This window comes from Lichenostomus cassidix, unplaced genomic scaffold, assembly GCF_008360975.1.
Source record: "Lichenostomus cassidix isolate B80296 unplaced genomic scaffold, HeHo_3.0 HiC_scaffold_784, whole genome shotgun sequence".
Lineage (NCBI taxonomy): Eukaryota > Metazoa > Chordata > Aves > Passeriformes > Meliphagidae > Lichenostomus > Lichenostomus cassidix.
In genome coordinates this window covers 38,976-62,648 of record NW_028147897.1, presented here as the reverse complement: position 1 = coordinate 62,648, position 23,673 = coordinate 38,976, and the positions used below count along the sequence as shown (strand labels likewise).

The window sequence follows — 23,673 nt, the reverse complement described above, 5'->3', positions numbered from 1 at the left end:
AGAATAGTTAGGGTTGGAAAGGACCTTAAAGATCATCTCGTTCCAACTCCTCAGCCATGGGCATGGACACCTTCCACCAGACCAGGTTGTTCAGAGCCCCATCATGCCTCACCATGAACATTTCATTAAAGAAATACAGCTTCATAAATATATGTTTCTCCAATATGTTGCTTTCTCTGTGGCTGACATACAGCCAGAATTTTGGTATATGTTGATGGTGAACCTAAAGGCTGTGAATGCAGAGTGAGGAGGGTGAGAGTTCAGTTTTGTGCCAGGAAAATCAGTGGATCAATGTGGGTTTGGCTGAGAAATGGTTTCATTTTATGCTTCGTGTTGGTGCCATTTCTGTTCTGATCCTGGTTTCTCTACCATGAAGCACAAAGCAATAAAGTTTTCCACAGTAACTATTCATAAAAAAACCATGATTCAGGTGTAGAGTAGCTAATTAATCCAGTGTGAAACCTCCATTATCCATCCATATCTGTATGTAACATCGTGGTGTAGAATTTCTTCAGAGTTGTAACTTTGTTTCAGGCCTTTGTTTCCAGGAAGGTTGTAGTTCATTTTCACAATTCTGGTCAATACTTTCAAATTTGAAACCCTGACTATTGTTTTTCAGCACGTCTTTATTTCAGCCACCTAGGATACAACTGTGTGTGGGAAATTCTTAAAAAGAATCTTCCCATCATGTAGTACGAAGTAATTCTTCAGGGCCACACTTGCAGCTTGAGACCTCAATGACATCTAGGTGCTCTCAGGGATGAGTTTCAATGCCTGCAATACAGGCCTAGAAGACTTCCTTGTGAGCATCTCTGATAGCTTACTGTCCTCTAATGCTTCCTGGTCTTGTTTGTCATATTTATATTTTGTGGATTTGTGGTTTTGGTGGGTTTTTTTCTTTTTTTTTTTTATATTTACTCTCTGTGTGGGTGTACTTACAATTATCCACAACCTGTCTTCTTTTAGCAATGTATTGTGTGTTAGTGTCTCTTGCTCTTGCTCGAGCAGGAGTGAAAGGCAGGAGAGGTGAGAGTTACCTTGTGTTCTGTTATTCATGGGAGAAATAAATGACCTTAGAAGAAGTTGCATCTCTGTGAAAAAGTGTCTGTGATAAAGAAGATGGTGAGATTCACTCCAAGCCATTGGTTTGATGAGCCATTCTCTGTTGGATGACTGCCTGTTTTTTAATGTGGTTGTTTATCATTTCTGTCCTTTAGAATCCTTCGGTTGCTTCTCAGGTGAGCAGACAAATGTACCTCCCTTCTCGGTGTGATTGTAGTGCATTATCATCTCATAATAAGGCAATAATAATGCACCAGTGAGGAGATGGTCACAGGCAAACCTTCCATTTGCGTGGCTTAGCAGGAAGAGAAGAGAGGGAAGCTCTGTGTGCGAGGCTGTAGAAGAATTGGTCATTCCCTTGCTTGTCATATGTCATAGAGAACATGAAGCTTGTACCTGAAGGAGTACAGTGTGATTTGAGTTGCTTCTGCAGAGCAAGTGAGACCTACAAAATTATTTTGCATCTGTTCATTTCTATATGTTTCCAACTCCTGCATAGCAATGAGCTCAACCTCAGGGCATCTGATCTTATGTAGGTGGTCACATCTGTCCTAATTGCCCAAGTGCACGTGGAGTTCCCAGACACAAACCTGTGATGTTTACAGCTGTAGAGAGGAAGCTGTAGGAAGGGTTTCATGGACATAGGTGTGTTCACCCAGGAACACTTTGTCTGTAGTGTAATGATGCAAAAGTATCTCTGCTGCAGTCCTTAAAATGCAGAGTGGCCCAGGCAAGGTTTGCATGAACAAATCAGGGGCCAGTGGGAGAACGTGTGCAGAATGTCCCCCATATCATCTCCCAGAAGAACATGCTGGGCACTGATCTGAAGGCTGTTAAATGGGTGAGGAACTGGCCGCATAGTGACCTCCAAAGAGTTATTGAGTAGCTCAACGTCCAAGTGGAAAGCAGTAACTTGTGTTGTCCCTCAAGAGTCCTTACTGGGACCAATACTGTTCAGTATCTTCATAGTGCAACTGAGTGCTCCTTCAGCAAATGTGCAGCTGACACTGAGTTAATTCACGAAAGGACAGAGATGCCAGTGAGGGATAGGCTGGAGAGGTGGCCCCATGCAAACATCTGGAAGTTAAACGAAGTGAAGGGCAAGGTCTCACACCTGGGTTGGGGCTATCCCCAGTTACGGCTGGAGGATAGGGAACAGCTTTGCAAAGAAATGCTTTGGGTTAATGGCGGGTGATTAAATGGGACAGGAATTGGCAAGGTGCACCTTCTGCTCAAATTGTATCCTGCTCTGTATAACAAGTACTCTGACCAGTAGGTAAAGGGAGGTCTTTCACCTCCTCAAAACGCCTTTTGTGAGAGTACAGCTATATTATTTCATGCAGATCTGGGGCCAATATTCCAAAAAGACTTGCTGAAATCCCCAGAAGGATCATGCAAGTGGTCTGAGGGCTGGAACGTTTCTGCTGTGCAGGAGGACGGAGGGAGTTTAAGAATCCAGGAATGAAGAAAAGATGCGTCTGTGTAGACTTTTCAAATTATTTTTGGTGTTTCCATTTATAAAGTAAATTTATAAGAAAAATGGAGCTAGCTCTTTTTACCAGGACCTGGGGTGACAGGACCATGGACAAACGTTGTCAATTGAAAAAGGGGATGTTTTGCTTAGGAGAAAGGCTTACAGTATGGGTTTGAGAAAATGTAACATATTGCCCAGAGAAGTTATGGATATGCCTACAACGTTCAAGTCTAGCAGAAAGTGCTTCTGCTCATGGCAGAGGTGTGGATCCAATGAGTTTTAGAGAACCCTTCCAATAACTTTTACAAAGCCCTTCCAGCCGAAAACACTGGTTGGATCTATGAAGAACTCAACGTTGTTTTGCACTTTCCCATTGTCAGGCCCTAAGATATGGAGACGCAGAAAAAACAACTTCCATGAATCAGAAAAAAGAGAGTATATTTTAATGTCCAACCTTAAGATAGAGATTGCTTATATTCCTTTGTACTGCTCTACATGTGACATTAATTCATGCCAAGTAATGAAAGGAGAATTCAAGACATGTGACATAGTGGGAAAAAGGTCTTGAATTCTTCCCACTAATATCATTTATTGCTGCTATAGATGCGCCGTGGTTTTATTAAGAGCAGGGGAATTCCATTCTTTATTTGCCTGCCAAGAAAATTTGCTTCTTAGTATTCAACGGGATTCTAAACGATGCACTAAAAGCACACATATGGGCATCGCACTCACAAACGCCTTGGAGTCGAATTAAACAAGAGCTTCTGGGCTTCCTGATTGCTGTCTAGGAGAGACCCCCTGGCCGGTGCAGCCGCTGAGCCCCGCCCAAAGCCGAGCCCCCTTGAGCGCGGCCATCCGGCGGCTGCAGTGGCGTCGCGGCGCCTCCGGGTGCCGCTGTTGGCCGCCGCCGAGCGGCGCTGGAGCCGCCGCCGCCCAAAGCCGCCGCAGCCGCGTCCTGCCCCCGCAGGCTGCTCGCTCGCCCGGCGCCGGCCACAGCGGCAGCGGCACCGACAGCAGCAGCAGCAGCAGCAGCGGCGTCCGAGGCGGCCAGAGCGGCGTGTCTGTGCTCCGGCGGCCCCTGCGCTGTCTGGCGAGAGCGGCTGGAAGGGCGACAGGGCAGCGGCAGGAGGCAGGAGCTTGGCGAGCGCTGCTCAGGGAGAATGGCGGTGAGGCGGCGGCAGAGGCGCGGACCGGGCGGCGGGCGAGCGCTGCTGTGCGCGGTGCTGCTGTGCGTGTGCTGCGGGGCGGCGGCGGAGCGGGTCCGCTACTCCATCGCCGAGGAGCTGGGCAGAGGCTCGCTCGTGGGGCCGCTGGCGCGGGACCTGGGGCTCAGCGCCGACGAGCTGCCGGCGCGCAAGCTGCGGCTGAGCGAGGAGAAGCAATACTTCACGGTGAATGAGGAAAACGGGAATCTGTACGTGAATGAGAGGCTGGACCGAGAGGAGATGTGCGGCGAGTCGGCGACCTGCTTCGTCAGCTTCGAGGCGCTGGTGCACAACCCGCTGAATGTTTTCCACGTGGAGGTGTCCATCGAGGACGTGAATGACAACTCTCCGGCCTTCAGCAAGGCTGCTTTGGACCTCGAGATCGGTGAATGGACGCTTCCCGGTGCTCGCTTTCCCTTGGAGATGGCCAGAGACGCGGACGTGGGCAGCAACTCTCTGCTGTCTTACCAACTCACCAGAAACCCGTCCTTCTCACTTTCCATGAAGGAGAGTCCGGGTGGAAAAAAGCAGCCGGAATTAGTGTTGGACAGAGCGTTGGACCGAGAGAAGCAGAGCTCCTTGGAATTGGTGCTGATTGCAGTGGACGGTGGGGAACCGGAGAGGTCAGGGACTGTCCAGGTTCGCATCAATGTGACGGACTTAAATGACAACCCTCCCGTGTTCAGCAAAAGAATCTACGAGGCGCGAGTGGCGGAGAATTTACCGGTGGGGTCGCTGGTGCTGAGACTGCTGGCTACGGATGCAGATGCGGGCTCCAACAGGCGGGTTTCCTACTCCTTCGGCAACATTCCGGAGGGTGTCCGTACGTTGTTTGCTGTCGACAGAGAAAGCGGCGAGATTAGGACGGATAGTCCCCTCGATTACGAGGAAAAAAATAAATACACGTTCAGCCTGGAGGCTAGAGACGGGGGCGGGCTCACTGATCACTGCGAAGTGCACATAGATATCACGGACGAGAATGACAATGCCCCCGAAATCACGATTCTGTCGCTATCGACCCCGGTGCCCGAGGACGCTCCAACCGGCACCGTGGTGGCCGTGCTAAAAGTGCGGGACAGAGACTCCGGCGAGAACGGTCAGGTGTCGTGCGAGCTGTCGGGAGAGGCGCCGCTGTCGATCGTGGCGTTGTCGGGCGGCTCGTACAAGGTGGTGACGGCGAGCGCGCTGGACCGCGAGCAGGCGTCCGAGCACGGCGTGACGGTGGTGGCGCGGGACCGGGGCAGGCCGGCGCTGTCGAGCCGCACGGAGCTGGTGCTGGAGGTGTCGGACGTGAACGACAACGCGCCGGTGTTCGAGGAGGAGGCGTACAGCGCCTACGTGTGGGAGAACAACGCGGCGGGCGCGCTGGTGCTGCGCGTGCAGGCGCGGGACGCGGACGCGGGCGCCAACGGGCGCGTGAGCTACTGGCTGGCGGGCGGCAGCGCGGGCGCGGCGGGCGCGGCGCCGCTCGTGTCGGTGGAGGCGCGGAGCGGCGCGCTGTACGCGCAGCGCTCGTTCGACTACGAGCAGTGCCGCGAGTTCTTGGTGGCCGTGCGGGCGCAGGACGGCGGCGCGCCGGCGCGCAGCTCCACGGCCACGGTGCGCGTCTTCGTGCTCGACCGCAACGACAACGCGCCGCGGGTGCTCTGGCCGGCGGCGCCGGGCCCGGGAGAGGCCCCGGGAGCGGCCCCGACGCCTTTCGAGGTGGTTCCGCGTTCAGCCGAGGCCGGGTACCTGGTGGCGAAGGTGGTGGCGGTGGACGCGGACGCGGGGCGCAACGCGTGGCTGTCGTACGAGCTGGTGCAGGCGTCGGAGCCGGCGCTGTTCCGCGTGGGGCTGCACAGCGGCGAGGTGCGCACGGCGCGCGCCGTGTCCGAGAGGGACGCGGCCAAGCAGCGCGTGGTGGCCGTGGTGAAGGACCACGGGCAGCCGGCGCTGTCGGCCACGGCCACGCTGCACGTGGTGCTGGCCGAGAGCTTGCAGGAGGCGCTGCCGGAGCTGAGCGAGCGGGCGGCGGGCGCCGAGGCGCCGGCGGCCGAGCTGCAGTTCTACCTGGTGCTGGCGCTGGCGCTGCTCTCGGCGCTCTTCCTGCTCAGCGTGGCGCTGGCCGTGCTGGCGCGGCTGCGCCGGGCCGGGCCACCCGCCGTGCTGCGCTGCCTGGGCGCGCAGCGCTTCTCGGTGGCCGGCGCCGCCTTCCCGGCCGACTTCTGCGAGGGCACCTTGCCCTACTCCTACAACCTGTGCGTGGCGGCGCCGGCGCGCGCCGTGCCCGAGGCCGCTTGGCCGCCGCCGCCGCCGGTGCCCATCCTGTCGGCGGAGGAGCTTCTGGGCGGGGATTGCTGCGAGAAGCCGAGCCCAAGCAGCAACGCCGTGACGGGAGAGCCGCCTGCCATCACCAATGTACCGCAGGTCTGTAAGGAATTACGTCCTTGCATTACTGAGGCTTGCTGTAAGGTTGTCCCTTTTTTCCCTCGTTTTCTCTTCGTTCTGTCAGTGGGGAGTCCTCATCTGCCTCTCCGTGTAGCCGCGGATATGTTTGAGTTTTTCTGGTAATAGTTTCAGCTGAGAGGCTTTGACTAAACCTGTCTTTTGAACTTGTAGCAGTGTCTCTCCGGGTTTCCTGTGGTCGTGTTTTTGTTAGTAAGTCATTCCTGTCTCGATGATGGACTGAAATGAGGAAAGGACTATCCTCCCTCCACGGAGAAGAGGAAGGTCTTGGTTCCTCCTTTGTCACAGGTTCAATTTCAGGCGAAATGTTTTGTCTAAAACACTTTTGCTCTATAAATTAGAGTTCATTAAAAATATTGAAAGTGGATTCCTATTTTGTGGAGAGAGAGCGGCTGATTCGGCATGACGAAGTCAGGGATGGACCAGAAAAAACACCGGCACTTGGTTTTGGAGCTTTTTCCTTCCAGATTGATTTGTTCAGACAGGGTGTACATAGATCTGGTTTATAGCTTTACACCGACCCATTTGTTAGATTTTGTTTTGTCCTACTTGGACTGACATAGAACACGTGTGTGGAAAGTTCTGGTCTACATCCTGAGCGAAACAGAGACTGTCACCCGTTTTGGAGGAGGAATGCAGTAGTGGTCCTTGCTTTTTTACATCCTGGCTGGCAGATCACTCTCTTTTATGCTTCATGAACTTTATTGCATACACTGGTGAAAGTGTAACGTGGTTGCTGTTTTAGAGACTTTTATTTTTCTGTTCTCTTTACACAAAGCGTTTGGAGGTATTGGTAGAGCTCGAGTTTTCGAGAAAAGGAAATTTTTGCAATTCTGACTGTTTACTAGGATAGACATTTGAGATACGAAAGGTTCAATATCAAGGATATTGGCCAAACGACATTTTAGGCGCTTGAATCAAACCGTTTGCACATTGACTAGTGGTCAGCACAGTTTCGAGGGCGCAGCTGTACTTTTCTTGTATTGTTCTACAATTCTTTTTTTGGATGCAGATTGTACCAAAGTGAATTTGAAAGCATTGGATGAATAGTTTACAAACGAACTTCAATGATTTACAGCTTGATTTCAGAGAAAATGAAACCTAGAATGCCTTGATTAACAGTAAATGTGTATAAAGGAGGTAAACCCTTGTCATATCTTAGGAAGGGGTATAAAATATTTCAAGTTCTTAACCTTGCCTTTGAGAGTTTTAGCTGCATCGTTATTTCTACCTATAATTCAATCCTGAAACGATTAGCTCCCTGACTTCAAGAAACATGCAATTGCTCTCGTCCCGCTCGTGTTAATGAACTTAATAGCTCTGTTTTTCCGGGATGAGGTATCTTCACGTTTTCTCTATGAGAGCCTGTTGTAGAAGACGCTTTTGTACGAAAGGGATAAGAATAGCAGTAATGTAGAGGGTAAAACAGGAACATGTGTTTTAATTTACATATGGTGAGATTAGTAAATTATTAGTTTACCGTGCCATAGAATAACCATGCCCACGGGATTACTCTGAATTCTTCCCTATCGTGATCCGCTGGATGATCAAAGACAGATCGACTGCAAAACAGCCGATGCAGGTGGTCCCCTCTTCACGGGATCCGATGTCTCGGTGGCGACACTCCCCTCCCCGTGAGCTGTCCGTGTGCAAGGCAGGGCGACAGCGCTCGGCAGCGCTCGGTGCCTGCAGTGCCGGAAGGAGGCTGCGGGCGCCGCTGTTGACCGAGAGGAGAGAGAGGAAGATCGGAGCGCAGCAGCCCCGCCCGCCGAGGATAGAGTCGCTCGGTTGCTCGCTCCCGGTACAGCTCTGCGGCCCGCGATCGTCCCCGCAGTGCTGGTCCATTCTGCAGCCAAGCGGAGGGACAGGCGGCTGCAGCTCAGTATAGCAGTTGAGTGCATTGAGAAGAAGGGACAATTGGATCGGCGGCGTTGCAGTGCCGGCGGTGCCGCGGCGGAGATGTGTGCGGCGGGGAGGCGCTGGGGCCGGCGGCAGCGAGCTCTGCTCTGGGCCGTCCTGCTGGCGGCGTGGGAGGCGGCGTGGGGGCAGCTGCGGTATTCGGTGACCGAGGAGATGCCCAAGGGCTCGTTCGTGGGCGACGTGGCCAAGTACCTGGGGTTGCAGCTGCCGGCGCTCCGAGATCGTGGCATCCACATCTTGGATAAAGGTAGGAGGCAGTATTTCGCTCTGCACGGGAAGACGGGACATTTAGTGACGGCGGAGAGGATCGACAGAGAACAGCTGTGCCGGGTGGTGGAGAAATGCGTGCTGCGCTGTGAGCTGATAGTGGAGGGGAAAATGCAGGTTTATGGAATCGAAGTGGAAATCACGGACATTAATGACAACGCCCCGAGCTTTCGAGAGGCAGAAACAGAGCTGAGAATGAGCGAGACGACAGCCCCGGGGTCGCGTTTTCTCCTGCCGGATGCTGTTGATCCGGACGTGGGACGGAATTCTCTGCAGAGCTACGAGCTGAGCGGCGACGAGCACTTCTCGCTGGCCATGAAGGCGACCCCCGGCGGGAATCAGCGTCCCGAGCTGGTGCTGGCCAAGGCGCTGGACCGGGAGGAGGCGGTGTTTCACGAGCTGGTGCTGAGGGCGAGTGACGGCGGCGATCCGGCGCTGACGGGCACGGCTCGGATTCGAGTGACGGTGCTGGACGCGAACGACAACGCGCCCGTGTTCAGCCAGTCGGAGTACACGGTGCGTGTGCCCGAAGACTTGCCTGTGGGATCCACCCTCGTCACCGTTACGGCCACGGACGCCGACGTCGGGCTCTATGGGCACGTTAAATACTCGTTAAAAAAAATCACAGAGAAAGCCTCGCAGATTTTCCATCTGGATGCCAACAGTGGAGCGATCACCCTGTTGAGGACCCTGGACTTCGAGGAAGACGATTACTATGAACTGGAGGTGCAGGCACATGATGGTGGAGGACTCTTCGACACGACGAATGTTGTGGTTACTGTAACAGATGTGAATGACAACACTCCCGAACTGACAGTGTCGTCGGCGGTGAGTGAGATTTCTGAGGACGCTCTGTCAGGGACGGTGGTAGCCCTGCTGCACGTCCGTGATCGGGACTCGGGGGCCAATGCAGAGGTGCGCTGCTCGCTCAACGGGGACATCCCGTTCCGACTGGAGAAATCTTTTGAGGATTACTACCGGGTGGTGACAGCGAGAGAACTGGACCGTGAGCAGGTGTCGGAGTACAACGTGACGGTGCGGGCGGCCGACGGCGGGTCGCCGCCGCTGCAGAGCAGCGCCGTGCTGTCGCTGCGGGTGCTGGACGTGAACGACAACGCGCCGGTGTTCGCGCAGGAGAGCTACAGCGCGCGTGTGGCGGAGAACAACGCGGCGGGCGCGCTGGTGCTGACGGTGCTTGCGACGGACGCGGACTGGGGGCAGAACGCGCGCGTGCGCTACCGGCTGTGGGAGGGGCGGGTGCGGGGCGCGCCGCTGTCGTCGTACGTGTCGGTGCAGGCGGAGACGGGCGCGCTGTACGCGCTGCGCTCGTTCGACTACGAGGAGGTGCGCGAGCTGGAGCTGTGGGTGCGTGCGGAGGACGGCGGCGCGCCGGCGCTGAGCAGCAACGTGTCGGTGCGGCTGCTGATCGTGGACGAGAACGACAACGCGCCGCAGGTGCTGTACCCGCCGCCGCCTCCGCCGGCGCGGGCGGGGTCGGTGTCGGGCGCGGCGTGGTCGGGCGTGGAGCTGGCGCCGCGCTCGTCGGAGCCCGGCGCGCTGGTGGCCAAGGTGGTGGCGGTGGACGCGGACGCGGGTCAGAACGCGTGGCTGTCGTACGAGCTGGCCAAGGCGACGGAGCCGGGGCTGTTCCGCGTGGGGCTGCACAGCGGCGAGGTGCGCACGGCGCGCTTCCCGCTGGCCCGCGACGCGGCGCGCCAGAGCCTGGTGGTGGTGGTGAAGGACCACGGGCGGCCGGCGCTGTCGGCCACGGCCACGCTCACCGTGGTGCTGGCCGAGAGCGTGGCCGAGCTGCTGGCCGAGCTGGGCAGCGCGGCCGAGGCGGCGGCGCCGGGCGAGCCGGCCGGCAGCCTGACGCGCTGGCTCGTGCTGGCCGTGGCCGCCGTGTCGTGCCTCTTCCTGGCCTTCCTGCTGCTGCTGCTGGCGCTGCGCCTGCGCCGTTGGCGTCGCCAGCAGGTGCTGGCTGCCAGCAGCGGCGCCTTGCGCGGCGTGCCGGTCTCGCACTTCGTGGGCATCGACGGCGTGCGCGCCTTCCTGCAGTCCTACTCGCACGAGGTGTCGCTCACGGCCGACTCGCGCAAGAGCCAGCTGCGCTTCTCGGGCGCCAGCAGCTGCGACACCCTGCCGGTCCCTGCCCGGCCGCCTCCCGATGAGCCCGCGCCGCTGCTCGGGGACGAGGCCCCTTCCGGCGCCCTCCCCGCTGATCCCGCCCTTCCCTCGGTGAGTTTCTCGGAACACACTTGACGTGACGCTTTCCCCTGATGCTCCTCTTCCCTTTCCCCTCCGTCTTCTGTGGCTTGCCTTTGTGTGTCTGCTGAAACGGAAGGTGAACTTCCGTTTAGAGACACTCTGTGTTCTGTTGCTTCTTTCTGCAGTGAGATGGATATGGGTTCGGGGCAGAGCCCCGAAGTTGTTGAGCACCGTAAGATAAGGGAGTTTGCCCTTGGATGGAGGTTTTTAGACCACGGCTTTGTTTTTGTTATCAGGTGCCAGATCGTTTGTCATTGTGTTTCCAAGATTGTGACATTGGTTTTCCTATTACCTTCTTCTGATTGGATGCATTAAGTTATTAAATTACTAGGAAATGAACGTTAAGTTATTACTAGGATGTGTTTCTTCCCAAAGCACTTGAGTTTACTTGGGTGATATTCTTAGTTGTTGTAACTTTGATTTTTTTCTTTCGTTCAGTTCTGAGCCTTTATGTTTCTCCATCATAATGCACATTAGCAAGGAAATGTCTTTGCATTCGTCTATACTGTCTCCTTTGAGCCCCTTGTAGAGGAATGGTCCAGGCAGCAGCTGGCCCTTGACAATGTCTATCTGCTTGTCGTGAACAGAAAAGAGAAACCTGAATGTTATTTTTTAGATTGGTATCCTGATGCATAGTGATTCCTGTGAATAGCTACTATTGAGCACAGATATACACTTTACGTTAAGGTTTTAGAGTAATCTCTTCCAGCTTGGCTTTGTGCTGTAGTAGGATGATGGTGTCTTTGTCAGATACTTTGACAATTGGATCTATATCAGAGCTGCATATCGGCTGTGCGCTTGGAACACTCTGTATTTCTGATAAGCAGAGAAATCTCTTTGCATGCGTCCATGTCTTCATCTTTCTTCAAGTAAGAAAGTCTTGTTGTGTGTATGACTTTTCCTTCAATGGTGTCTTTTTGCAAAGACAGCTTTCTGTTTGTGTGATGTTTGAGCGGGTTGTAAAACCATGTCAGTCCTCAGACAGGGTAGGTGAACAGTTTGCTTTGGTATAATTTGGAATGTCTAAAAAATGTAAAGATGATGTAAAATTCCTGGGTTTCTTATTTGTTATTTGAGTTAAACAGTCATGGTTCTGTGTCCAAGTATATTGCATGGTGGCTGTTGTCCTTTGTGTGAGGTCCTGTGTGTCCTGGGGACCTTACACTAATTAGATGTCCTTCTTGTGTATCTGCTACTGTTCACATACTCTGAAATGTCAGGAGTTTGAACCTTGTAGAGACATGCATCTCTCCTTTCTGGTAAACGTACGTGGCCTGATCATGGTGCATGTTAGAGATATTTTGTCTAGGCAACTGGCCTTTTGATTCCATGTACTTGCCACTTCTGGGGGTCTAAAAACTGCATGCAAGTTGTGAGGAGTTAGGGAGGAGAGTCCTGGGAGCTGTGGGTAAGGGCCGGTTGAAGGGCATAAGAGATGTAACTTGACCCTTTCGTGGTTTGGTGCCCATCTATAATATCACACTATGTTTTCTTGCTTGTGCTTTTGTACATTGTTCTGTTCTTTTTTACTAATAGCTTAATTATGGTCCCATGGCTAGTGCTCTTAAAGAGAGATTTGGGAGAAGCTAAGTGTGTACCTATTACCTACTAAATACCTGAAATATGTGCCTAGCCTGCCTAATCATCTGGAAGAGTAAGTTATGATCCCCCCTTTCTGCAGGTGGTGACTTCTTCCCTCCCTTGATTTCAGAGGAAACGCTTTCATAGATGTTACTGAAAAAATGCTCTTGCTTGTCATGTACACATGGCAAGAAATCAAATTTTATCCATGGTAAGGAGAAGTTGTCTGTGGACCTTTTATTTTGGTAGACTCTATGTGCCAAGCTGGAAGATTCATGATAGCTGAGGGAGTTATGAAGTGTATGTGGAGGATCTTGGGGATGCTGCGTGAAAGGAGTTGTGGTGGAGATGTGGCATGTGCACAGTCTGCTGCTGGCCTTCTCCAAAGGAGTCTGAAGCTGTTTTATTTCTTGATATCACGTGGTTTGAAGTCAAATTAATCTCCTGATCACTTATGACCTTTACAACATTTTGCATTTGTTCAAATAATTGGGATGAACAGAATTATTTCTGCATGCATCCGTGCTGTAGACCTTGGGATCTGGGAACATTTGTGTGCAAATCTTCTTTTAATGGTGTCTATCTGCAGAGTTTTCCTAATGTGTGATATTCGGGCAGGGAGAAGAATACTTGTCTGTCCAGAGACAGGGTGGGTGGAAGAGATCCCTGTGGTATGGTTTGAAATAGCTTTTAAAACCGTATAAAATTTTCATTCGTCCAAGTTGTTAGAAGAGAAACTCTGTTTCCATGTATTTTCCTGGTGTGATTTTTCAAATACATCAATACTGCATCATCCTCTCATGACAAGTTTTGCGAATTAAGTGAGAGTCACAAGGGTCATTATCTGCAAATGTTTTCTTAGCAATATGTTGTGTGTTAGTGCCACTTGTTCATGCTACAGCAGCTGTGAGAGAAAGGAGATGTGAGAATTCTGCTTCTTCTTTTCAGAATGTTGTTCTGCAGTGTACTTCTATTATTGATGTTATCATACTGCAATAGCCTCTGCGATATGATTTTCCAAATGGTGAGAAGGTCAGAAGTGAATCTGAAGTTGTATATAGTCGATTATAAGGTCGGAAGACTAACGTTTGGAGTACAATGCAATTTGAGCAACTTCTGCTCGATAAGATTTACCTATAAAATTTCTCCTGACCTGTACATTTCTGTAGGTTTCTAACTCTTGCATTTGTTGTTGTCATGACCTACCTTTTTTTGTCTGATCTTACGTGGAAAATCACTTCTGTTCCAACTGTCCAAGTGCAGGTGCAGTTCTCATTGACACCTGTGATTTTTAGAGCTGTAAAGATGAAGGGTTTCCTAGGCATATGTGTGCTCACCCAGACAAACTTCTGTACTGTAAAAATACAAAACCTTATTCTGTAACAAACTTCTGTACTGTAAAAAATACAAAAAATAAGGTAGTCCACAAAGTGCAAACCATGGCACAGTGGTGGACTCAATGACTTGTGACCGTCCATTAACACTCAGACCACTTTTTGGTTCTATGAAATCTCCGTGTAGCTTTGCAATTTGCCATTTTCAAACTTTCCAGTATGGAGATGCAAAAGAAAGAAATTTTGTGGCTCACGAACAAAAGGGCAAATATTGTCCTGCTCTCTTAGCATAGATCTATCAGCCTTTGTTTTAGCTTGACTTATTTGACAGGTTAAACGGTGGCTGGTAAATGAACACCAGACAAGTCCTTCAGCACTCCCTGTTTGCAAACGAGAAGAAGAAAACCCGTAACCGCTGCAGCCGCAGAGCCCCGCCCAAAGCCGAGCCCCCTTGAGCGCGGCCATCCGGCGGCTGCAGTGGCGTCGCGGCGCCTCCGGGTGCCGCTGTTGGCCGCCGCCGAGCGGCGCTGGAGCCGCCGCCGCCCAAAGCCGCCGCAGCCGCGTCCTGCCCCCGCAGGCTGCTCGCTCGCCCGGCGCCGGCCACAGCGACAGCGGCACCGACAGCAGCAGCAGCAGCAGCGGCATCTGAGGCGGCCAGAGCGGCGTTTCTGTGCTGCGGCGGCCCCTGTGCTGTCTGGCGAGAGCGGCTGGAAGGGAGGCAGGGCAGCGGCAGGAGGCAGGAGCTTGGCGATCTCTGCGCCAAGAGAATGGCGGTGAGGCGGCGGCAGAGGCGCGGGCCGGGCGGCGGGCGAGCGCTGCTGTGCGCGGTGCTGCTGTGCGTGTGCTGCGGGGCGGCGGCGGAGCGGGTCCGCTACTCCATCGCCGAGGAGCTGGGCAGAGGCTCGCTCGTGGGGCCGCTGGCGCGGGACCTGGGGCTCAGCGCCGACGAGCTGCCGGCGCGCAAGCTGCGGGTGGCGTCTGCCGGCAAGAAGCAGCTGAAATACTTCACCGTGAATGAGGAAAACGGGAATCTGTACGTGAATGAGAGACTGGACCGAGACGAGATGTGCGGCGAGTCGGCGTCCTGCTCTGTCAGCTTCGAGGTGCTGGTGCACAACCCACCGAACGTTTTCCACGTCGAGGTGTCAATCGAGGACGTGAACGACAACTCCCCAGTCTTCAGGAAGGCTTCTCTGGACCTCGAGATCGGTGAATGGACTCTTCCCGGTGCTCGTTTTCCCCTGGAGATGGCCCGAGACGCGGACGTGGGCAGCAACTCGCTGCTGACTTACCAGCTCACCAGCAACCCATCCTTCTCACTATCGATGAAGGAGAGCCCGGGTGGAAAGAAGCAGCCGGAATTAGTGTTGGACAGAGCGTTGGACCGGGAGAAGCAGAGCTCCTTTGAGCTAGTGCTGACGGCAATGGACAGTGGGGATCCCGCGAGGTCTGGGTCTATCCAGGTTCGGGTCAATGTGACGGATGCAAATGACAACCCACCCGTGTTCAGCAAAGGTGTCTACGAGACGCGAGTGGCGGAGAATCTTCCGGCGGGGTCTCTTGTGCTGCGTGTGAGGGCAACAGATGCGGACGCGGGCACTAACGGGCGAATCTCCTATTCCTTTGGCAACGTCCCGGACGATGTCCTCTCCTTGTTCGCCATTGACAGCGAGAGCGGCGAGATAAGAACGGAGGGTCACCTCGATTTCGAAGATAAAAGAAAATACATTTTTGGCCTGGAGGCGACGGACGGGGGCGGGCTTACCGGTCACTGCGAGGTGCACCTAGATATCACAGACGAGAATGACAACGCACCCGAGATCACGATTCTTTTGCTGTCAAGTCCGGTGCCAGAGGACTCGCCGGTCGGCACCGTGGTGGCCCTGCTGAACGTAGAGGACCCGGACTCCGGCGAGAACGGTCAGGTGTCGTGCGAACTCTCGGGCGAGGCGCCGCTGTCGATCGTGGCGTCGTCGGGCGGCTCGTACAAGGTGGTGACGGCGAGCGCGCTGGACCGCGAGCAGGCGTCCGAGCAGCGCGTGACGGTGGTGGCGCGGGACCGGGGCAGGCCGGCGCTGTCGAGCCGCACGGAGCTGGTGCTGGAGGTGTCGGACGTGAACGACAACGCGCCGGTGTTCGAGGAGGAGGCGTACAGTGCCTACGTGTGGGAGAACAACGCGGCGGGCGCGCTGGTGCTGCGCGTGCAGGCGCGGGACGCGGACGCGGGCGCCAACGGGCGCGTGAGCTACTGGCTGGCGGGCGGCAGCGCGGGCGCGGCGGGCGCGGCGCCGCTCATGTCGGTGGAGGCGCGGAGCGGCGCGCTGTACGCGCAGCGCTCGTTCGACTACGAGCAGTGCCGCGAGTTCTTGGTGGCCGTGCGGGCGCAGGACGGCGGCGCGCCGGCGCGCAGCTCCACGGCCACGGTGCGCGTCTTCGTACTCGACCGCAACGACAACGCGCCGCGGGTGCTCTGGCCGGCGGCGCCGGGCCCGGGAGAGGCCCCGGGAGCGGCCCCGACGCCTTTCGAGGTGGTTCCGCGTTCAGCCGAGGCCGGGTACCTGGTGGCGAAGGTGGTGGCGGTGGACGCGGACGCGGGGCGCAACGCGTGGCTGTCGTACGAGCTGGTGCAGGCGTCGGAGCCGGCGCTGTTCCGCGTGGGGCTGCACAGCGGCGAGGTGCGCACGGCGCGCGCCGTGTCCGAGAGGGACGCGGCCAAGCAGCGCGTGGTGGCCGTGGTGAAGGACCACGGGCAGCCGGCGCTGTCGGCCACGGCCACGCTGCACGTGGTGCTGGCCGAGAGCTTGCAGGAGGCGCTGCCGGAGCTGAGCGAGCGGGCGGCGGGCGCCGAGGCGCCGGCGGCCGAGCTGCAGTTCTACCTGGTGCTGGCGCTGGCGCTGCTCTCGGCGCTCTTCCTGCTCAGCGTGGCGCTGGCCGTGCTGGCGCGGCTGCGCCGGGCCGGGCCGCCCGCCGTGCTGCGCTGCCTGGGCGCGCAGCGCTTCTCGGTGGCCGGCGCCGCCTTCCCGGCCGACTTCTGCGAGGGCACCTTGCCCTACTCCTACAACCTGTGCGTGGCGGCGCCGGCGCGCGCCGTGCCCGAGGCCGCTTGGCCACCGCCTCCGCCGGTGCCCATCCTGTCTGCGGAGGAGCTTCTGGGCGGGGATTGCTGCGACAAGCCGAGCCCGAACAGTACCGCCGTTGTGGGAGAGCCTCCTGCAGACTCGGACGCAGCTAAGGTCTGTTAAACCCTCATACTCTTTTTATCCTGAGCCTTTCCTAAGCTCCTGCGGTGGTCTTTTCTTCGGCTTCGTTTCTCTTTTGGTGCAGCTCCTTTTCGTCTGTGTTTCATTGCAGCCCTGTATAAGAATCCTGTCCCCTGTCTCTTAAAAGCCGGCGGTGCGAACGGGCACTTCTGGTCTCGTCGGCTGTCATACTTGTTGGCTCAGTGGAATGTGCCTTAACTTTTAGCCTCGGGTGTGTAAAATCTCACAGGAGTCGTGCTGCTCTGAGTTAGATTGTCCTTTCCTTTATTTTCCACTCACTGCAGGCAGCAGCTTTTTCCTCATGACATCTTGAGGTTCAGCTAAAGGACTGTGTCTTCGATATTGGTCTGAAATAGTGAGCGTTTCAAATCGTGAAGGCAGAGTTTCTGTGTGTAGGAGTATTCGCTTGAAGTTTCGGGTTCTTGTTTTTTGACTTCACTGTCTCGATTCGCGCCTGGGTAAAAGGTTTTAGTCTTTTCTTTTAGAAAAAAGGTCTTTATTTACTTCTCTTTTGGTGTTGCAGTCCAAAAGAAAATGGACAAGTGGATCGCTGGGTAGAGAAATGAGAGGTCATTCTTTCATAATTAATTCTCCTCCACCCTTTAAAGTGCACTCATTCTTTTGGGGGAAGGTAGTTGTATAAGGGGCAGTCTCCGTGAACAAAAACAATGAACCTTAGTGTTTGTGAGGGTTTTTCGTTCAACTATGCTTTCCAAGATTATTCTGGTACGTTAACAGGCCTTATTTTGGTTAATCGTGCGTTCAGGTTCAGTGGGGAAATTTTGTCTACAAAGCCTGGGTTGTCTGAAATGTAAGGATTTACTGAAGTTCCATGCAGCTCCTTATTCCATAAAAAAAAATCTGCTAATTCTACATGACGGGATCAGGCAAACGGAATTATTGTTTCTCTGTCCTGATCCATCTTTGCCGAACCGAAGTACTGGGACTTGGGTGGCTGCTTAATTAACCCATTGGTTAATGTTGGTCTCGCTGCTCTACTCGAAATGGAACATACGTATTCCTCCCTAAACAAAGTTCAGCTGTGTTCTATCGCACACCTTGGTGGAAGGCGGCTTCAGAAATGACAGCGGCAGTCCCACTGGACTATACACTGCGTCTCCTTGCCGACTTTTCCGCCTGCGAAATTTGCCCGTGGGCAAAGCAGGGCGACAGCGCTCGACAGCGCTCGGTGGCTGCAGTGCCGGGAGGAGGCTGCGGGCGCCGCTGTTGACCGAGAGGAGACAGAAAGATCAGAGCGCTGCAGCCCCGCCCGCTGCGGAACGGCTCGATAGGTTATTCCTTGTGAGGATCGGCGGCGGGCGGTCTGCGAGCGATCCCGCGGTACGGAGCCGTCCTGCAACGAGACGGAAGGGCCACCGGCAGACTGGGAGCGGCGAACCGGAGTTGGAAAGGGAGACGGAGCGGTAGACGGAGGAGGGAAACAGCTGGCCTTGGTGTTGCGGTGCCGCGGCAGAGATGAACGCGGCGGGGAGGCGCTGGGGCCGGCGGCAGCGAGCTCTACTCTGGGCCGTTCTGCTGGCGGCGTGGGAGGCGGCGTGGGGGCAGCTGCGCTACTCGGTGCCCGAGGAGATGCCCAAGGGCTCGTTCGTGGGCGACGTGGCCAAGGACCTGGGGCTGCAGATGCCAGCGATCCATGACCGCAGCGTCCGCGTCTTGGACAAGGGTAGGACACAATACTTCACTCTGCACGGGAAGACGGGACATTTAGTGACTGCAGAGAGGATCGACAGAGAGCAGCTGTGCGAGAGTGTTCAGCAATGCGTGCTGCGCTGTGAGCTGATAGTGGAGAAGGAAATGAAGTTTTATGAAATCGAGGTAGAAGTCACGGATATTAATGATAATGCGCCGAGCTTCCGGGAGGAAGAAATAGAACTTAGAATGAGCGAGACGACAGCTCCGGGGTCGCGGTTTCCCTTGGCCGAGGCTCACGATGCTGATTCGGGCCGGAATTCCCTGCAGAGCTACGAGCTAAGCGGCGACGAGCACTTCTCACTGGCCGTTCAGGCGGGCCCCGGAGGCGATCAGCGTCCCGAGCTGGTGCTGGCCAAGGCGCTGGACCGGGAGGAGGCGGCGTTTCACGAGCTGGTGCTGAGGGCGAGTGATGGCGGCGATCCGGCGCTGACGGGCACGGCTCGGATTCGCGTGACAGTGCTGGATGCGAACGACAACGCGCCTGTGTTCAGCCAGTCGGAGTACACGGTGCGTGTGCCCGAGGACGTGCCCGTGGGCTCTGTGCTCGTCAGTATCATGGCCACGGACGCTGACGAGGGTCTAAATGGGCATGTGAAATACTCTTTGAAGAAAATAAAAGAACGAGCCTCGAAGATATTCGGGCTGGACGCCGACACAGGAGCGATCACGCTATTGCGTACCCTGGATTTCGAAGAAGGAGATTTCTATGAACTGGAGGTACAGGCACATGATGGTGGAGCACTTTTCGACACAGCGAAACTCACTATCACCGTGACAGACGTCAACGACAATGCACCCGAACTGACCGTGTCGTCGGCATTGAGTGAGATATCTGAGGACGCCCCATCAGGCACAGTGGTAGCCCTGCTGCACGTCCATGATCGGGACTCGGGGGCCAATGGCGAGGTGCGCTGCTCGCTAGACGGGGAAATCCCGTTCCGGCTTCAGAGCTCGCACGGCAACTACTACCGCGTGGTGACAGCGAGAGAGCTGGACCGTGAGCAGGTGTCGGAGTACAACGTGACCGTGCGGGCGGCCGACGGCGGGTCGCCGCCGCTGCAGAGCAGCGCCGTGCTGTCACTGCGGGTGCTGGACGTGAACGACAACGCGCCGGTGTTCGCGCAGGAGAGCTACAGCGCGCGTGTGGCGGAGAACAACGCGGCGGGCGCGCTGGTGCTGACGGTGCTTGCGACGGACGCGGACTGGGGGCAGAACGCGCGCGTGCGCTACCGGCTGTGGGAGGGGCCGGTGCGGGGCGCGCCGCTGTCGTCGTACGTGTCGGTGCAGGCGGAGACGGGCGCGCTGTACGCGCTGCGCTCGTTCGACTACGAGGAGGTGCGCGAGCTGGGGCTGTGGGTGCGTGCGGAGGACGGCGGCGCGCCGGCGCTGAGCAGCAACGTGTCGGTGCGGCTGCTGATCGTGGACGAGAACGACAACGCGCCGCAGGTGCTGTACCCGCCGCCGCCTCCGCCGGCGCGGGCGGGGTCGGTGTCGGGCGCGGCGTGGTCGGGCGTGGAGCTGGCGCCGCGCTCGTCGGAGCCCGGCGCGCTGGTGGCCAAGGTGGTGGCGGTGGACGCGGACGCGGGTCAGAACGCGTGGCTGTCGTACGAGCTGGCCAAGGCGACGGAGCCGGGGCTGTTCCGCGTGGGGCTGCACAGCGGCGAGGTGCGCACGGCGCGCTTCCCGCTGGCCCGCGACGCGGCGCGCCAGAGCCTGGTGGTGCTGGTGAAGGACCACGGGCGGCCGGCGCTGTCGGCCACGGCCACGCTCACCGTGGTGCTGGCCGAGAGCGTGGCCGAGCTGCTGGCCGAGCTGGGCAGCGCGGCCGAGGCGGCGGCGCCGGGCGAGCCGGCCGGCAGCCTGACGCGCTGGCTCGTGCTGGCCGTGGCCGCCGTCTCGTGCCTCTTCCTGGCCTTCCTGCTGCTGCTGCTGGCGCTGCGCCTGCGCCGTTGGCGTCGCCAGCAGGTGCTGGCGGCCAGCAGCGGCGCCTTGCGCGGCGTGCCGGTCTCGCACTTCGTGGGCATCGACGGCGTGCGCGCCTTCCTGCAGTCCTACTCGCACGAGGTGTCGCTCACGGCAGACTCGCGCAAGAGCCAGCTGCGCTTCTCGGGCGCCAGCAGCTGCGACACGCTGCCGGTCCCTGCCCGGCCGCCTCCCGACGAGCCCGCGCCGCTGCTCGGGGACGAGGACTCTGCCGTGTCCCTCCCCGCGGATCCCGCCCCTCCCTTGGTGAGTTCCTCGGAGTGTCTCCTCGGTGCTTCCGTCTTCTGCTCTGCTGTCCTTCCCCTTCCTTTTCCTGTGTTCTAATGAAATTTGCTGACAAGGATAGCAGGTGTTCCTTTATTGACGCGCTGTGGCCTGGTTCCTCTTGCTGTGCGGACACGGACTTGGGGTCTGCACTCAGCCTTCCAGGTTGTTGAGATGACAGGTGTAGTGCGTTTAATAGCATCTGGAAGTTCGAATAGTTCGTAGTTTTCAAGACGCACCAATTCCTTTCCTTCCCCTGACTTGTATTACATGTGTTTCTTTTAGAATTAGTTCTTCTTTATGGGTATGTTTCGTTATGAGCAAATTGTAGTTTGTGTTGTTTTCAGGTCTGTGTGTGTCTTAGGGTGAGACTCTTTATACTCTAATGTTGACAGCTTGGAGTGTAAGTTCATTCTTCATCATTTGTGCTCTTCTCAGCTTATATGTGTCTCTATGATGCGTAATGGAGGTCGGTAGGAGATGTCTTTGCATTCGTCCATGCCGGGTTTTCTTACACGGAAGGCAATGCCTCTCTAGCGACGCGCTGTGGACTATTGCTCCTTGGCTGCCGTGCAGTAGACTTGGGGTCTGTGCTCAGCCTTAAAGGTGGTGGGAGAGGCAGGAGATGGGAGGTTGATTTGGACTGGAGGTTCATTCTTTCTGGGTTTTGTGTTTTTATCCATCATAATTTAGATTCCCCTTGTATCTCTTGAGGAGACGTAATTCCTTTCAGCATTACATATTCTCAACAGTGTTGTGTTATGATCAAATGGAATTTATATTGTTTGCCTGGCCAGGTGTTTTCCGGACAGCACCTGTGTATGATCAGGTTGAGATTCTTTTGAAACTGCACTAAGTGGTCCTGTGTGTAACATCGCTGGACTTTGGTCCTATTCTTCTCAGCCCTTGTGTGTCTTCGCAATAATGCAGAAATGTTTTATTATTTGCCCATACCTTGACATGTGGGCTCCTGGTGAAGGAATAGGCCAGGAAACATGTGGTTCTCTGGTGATGTCTGTCTGTCTGTCTGCTTGCTATGAATGTGAAAGAAAATGGTGACTTGTGGCTGTTTGGGTAAGTCTGTAGTGACTAAGTGTAAAGGGAGATGCTGGACGAAATGGCAGAGATGTCTGAAGTTCTTGTTTGGATGGTTATTCATGATGAAGAGAAATTATAACAATGTGATTTTTAGACTTTTCTCGAAGACTTTTGGCTAGAGGACGGGTTAAGAAATCTGATTTCGGAGTATGGGAAAGTCCTTCCTATGTGTTTGCAGATTGCTGTGATGACTTTAAGAAATCATCATACTTACATAATTAGGAACTTATGGCTATGTCATCATATAGGTATCATCATATTGGGAGGAGTAAACTGAGCATTCATTCCTTACTTCACACTAGATTACTTCATACAGAATTATGTACCTATCATAAGTGACATAATATAGAATGGTAATTTATGATCCTTTCTTTTCTGCAACTTTTAAATTCTTACCTCGCTTATTGTTATGATCTGAAGTGTGGTCTTTTTATCAGAAAATGTGTGGAAGATCAGATGACTTTTCAGATGACATTTATCTGACTGTCCCTCACGTGCCTTTCATTTTTACACTTATAAAGAGATTTTCAGAGAAGTGTTCCCTTCAGATGTCACTGGCAGAAATGTTCTTACATGTCAAATGCCCGTGGTGAGAAATCAGATATTATCCCCCTTAAGAGACATTGTCTATGCAACTTTCCTATAGGTGTAGTCCAGCCACAAATGGTGAGGATGGGAATGAGAATTATGTGAACTGTGAAGGATTTGAGCAGAATCGTGGGTTGCTGTATGTGAGGAGGTTCTGGTGGAGACAAGGCAGGTGTTTTGTCAGTTCCTAGCATTAATTGATAACCTTCTAAAGATCTTTTACTTTTGACATCACACTTCTCAGAATCCGATAGACCAAGATGTGGGTTCATCAAGCTGCTTTCCTATTATTGCTATATATTTCCTGTAAATGGCATTTGTGCATTTATGTAAACTTCAAAGTTTGAGAGTCATACACTCTCTGAATTACCCGTGTGCTGAAGTAGGATGATGGTTTCGTTGAGCTGACCCAGTGATGACTGGGTCATTTTCAAGTGCTCATGCACATGAGAGTATTTTTTTTTCTTAATAGTGTCCATTTCTTAGTGGCACGTGTAGTGTGATCATTCTCAGAGGAGGAGAAGATGTGTGTGCCACTTTCTTTCAGTGGTGTCTGACTGCAAAAGTAGCTATCCTGTTGCATAGTTTTTGGGCAGGGTGAAAATTTCTCTCTGTGCAGAGACAGGGGAGATGAAAAGGTTTGCTGTGATTTTATTTGAAAAGTCCAACAGATGTAAAGATAGAATGCAGAGCGAGGAGGTTGAGAGATTGCATTTGAGCCGGGAAAGCAGGTGTGCTGAAGTGGTTTTGTTGGGGCAGTAGTGAGTTTTCGTCTGGTATCAAGGCCTGTGCCATTTTTCCTCTGTGATCCTGGCTTCCCTGTTCTGAAAGACAATGGTAGCCATGTGGCATGTTGCATGTGTGAACGCCTTAAAATTCCTGAGTGAAACGTGTTTAATGGATTCTATGAAAGACACAAAGTGCTTTTCATTTTCCCATTGCCAGTCACTTAAACATGGGGAGCCCAAAGAAGGAACTTTCATGAATGGGAAATAAAATAGTACGTGTTATTCGCCTATCTTAGAGTGATAAAATTTGCTTTAGGCTGATCTCTTCCTCAGGTTATTGTTCCCATGTAAGATACCTGACGGAGCAGTAAAAGGCTCCTAAAGTCGTCCCCTTCTGTAATATCGATTCTTGCTCTTTTGTAGTTTCATGATTTTATTAAGAGCAGCTGAGTTCCTTTCCTTATTGCTCTGCTACGAAGA

The 23,673-nt window shown here is 54.5% G+C and overlaps 4 pseudogenes; all 4 read left to right on the top strand.

The window, feature by feature from the left end:
• The first annotated feature begins 3,670 nt into the window (after positions 1-3,670).
• LOC146420578 (protocadherin gamma-B5 pseudogene) lies at positions 3,671-7,286 on the top strand (annotated as a pseudogene).
• Positions 7,287-7,889: 603 nt separating this feature from the next.
• LOC146420577 (protocadherin gamma-A2 pseudogene) lies at positions 7,890-14,208 on the top strand (annotated as a pseudogene).
• Positions 14,209-14,220: 12 nt separating this feature from the next.
• On the top strand, positions 14,221-16,825 carry LOC146420576 (protocadherin gamma-B1 pseudogene; annotated as a pseudogene).
• A 604-nt stretch (positions 16,826-17,429) lies between these two features.
• On the top strand, positions 17,430-20,983 carry LOC146420575 (protocadherin gamma-A2 pseudogene; annotated as a pseudogene).
• The last annotated feature ends 2,690 nt before the right edge of the window (positions 20,984-23,673 follow it).